The 2,020-nt window shown below is 32.5% G+C and overlaps 1 protein-coding gene across 1 annotated transcript in view; it reads right to left on the minus strand.

The window, feature by feature from the left end:
- The window catches only part of ANK3 (ankyrin 3), a 596,679-nt gene that overhangs the window by 512,434 nt on the left and 82,225 nt on the right, over positions 1–2,020 (minus strand). The window lies entirely within an intron of this gene.

Genomic DNA, 2,020 nt, shown 5'->3' on the forward strand with positions numbered 1-2,020 from the left:
CATCCTCTTTTTGCCCCAGTCAGTTTCGATCACTCACCCACCTAACTGGATTCCTGGTGGTATTGAAACCTCTAGAGAAATCATTTCAGCCTGGCATTCCCAATAGCTGCCTCTGTCTTCTGACATCACGGGTACAAAGCCAGTAGTTCCATAAAGACAGCATTTAAACCACATATAACAGATTGCTACCACACATTCACTCCAGAAGCTGTTTAAATGGCTAAAGACTAGATAAAAGAGGTTAGTCTGAGCACAAATACTAAGTAGAACAGAACAAGAAAGTCCTAAATCCATACATGAATAGTTGTTTCATTCTTCTGTAAGGTTTAAGAAAAAATAAAATACTTCAATCTTGAGCTGTGACAACATATATTTTTGTTCTTCATCAGAGTATTGGTAAAATCCATTTTTCATTCATTCTAAAGATGGTATTATTAACTATACTGGATTTAAAATTCTAAAATGTAGTCAGAAAAATGCTTTTCGGCAACCACAGAATTCTAGAAATACAGTAGGATTGGGGCAAGTTGGAAGATACCCATTTCTGTTTTAATTCTGTAATTATTATTTCATACAACCTCGTAAGATTTTTGTTTATCCAACTATATAAAATGAGAGTGGATCAAACCTATAAAAGTCCATCGGCTTTGAAATTATGAAGACCTCTGCTCAACACTCTGTAGAGACACCAAGTAGATCTATATTCTTGGTCCAATTACTTAACACATGATTAAATTTTTTAACTTTAATAAATAAAAAGTTATATTTTTGCCCATTATTAAGAAAGGAAATATATCCTAAAAATTCAAAAGTTCGTCAAGAGATTGCACATATTATACATGGCTAAGACAGAATTAAGTGTAGGACTCAGATAAATCTGATTTTAGCTTATTACTAGTGATACAAATAGCACTGAACAAAAACATTACGACATTCTGCAGAGCTGGGACCCTGCTGGTGACATAATGAGAACCAATGTAAAAATCTCAGTGACTATATTATCATGAGTAGACCATGATATGAGTAGATCATGACAAAAAGTCAGTATCCCTCTACCATTTCACTGAATAACAACCTACCATGAACACATGTCCAGGTCATCAGGTGGCCCCACTAGGCAAAACTATAAAAGCTTTCAAACTGTTCTTTAATTTAATTAAATTAATGAACTGGGTAAAAAGTAGCATCTCATATAAAAAATTCATTTGAGTCAATGTTTATAATTATAACAAAGAAGGAAAACAAAAAATAATATATTTGTTGAGTTCAGTGTTAATTTTCTTTACCTTTCCAGTGCTCCGTGAATAGTAGGATTCGTAGTCACCCTAAAAACAAAGAAACGAATATTTAGCAAACATGAAAGAATTTCATATATATACCATGACAGCAGTTTACAAATGCTTATTATTGATGGACTTAAAAAACAGGAAGTGTGCCTTAAAATGGTACACAAAGAAAAACAGGACGTATGATGGGGTACAGTAAAACAAGTCTACAGGAAATGCTTAGATAAATACACAATAAAGAAAAGCTCTGAAGTATACACACCAAATCAATGGCATTGATAAATCTGGATAAAATTTTTAAAAATGAAGTTGTGCCAAATACATAAAAATGACCCTGAATATGCCATTGAAATGAATATGCCTGTGACACAAAACTGTAAAAGTTATAATAAAAAGAATGCAAAAAAAAATTTCCTCTGTGTGAAAATACTGGCGTAGTAAAACACTTTCTCATACCACTCTCCTTAAGTTATTATGAGAAACTCATTTTTTCTCCCAAATTTCATTACCCTACATATTATTTATCAAGAATAACGACGCACGTAAAAACCAAAAACCTGATTATGCAAGAGATGACATGGTGCCTACAATTTAATTAAAACCTCAAAATAAAAAACTAAGGACCACTCTGAGTACAGGCACTCTAAGATGAAGGTTAGAGATGACTTTCTGTTTTCACAAAATGTTAATTTTATTCCACAGGAAAAATGCATTTAGCTCATTTCCTATTAGAA

The sequence above is a fragment of the Pteropus vampyrus genome, unplaced genomic scaffold, assembly GCF_000151845.1.
Source record: "Pteropus vampyrus isolate Shadow unplaced genomic scaffold, Pvam_2.0 Scaffold165, whole genome shotgun sequence".
NCBI lineage: Eukaryota > Metazoa > Chordata > Mammalia > Chiroptera > Pteropodidae > Pteropus > Pteropus vampyrus.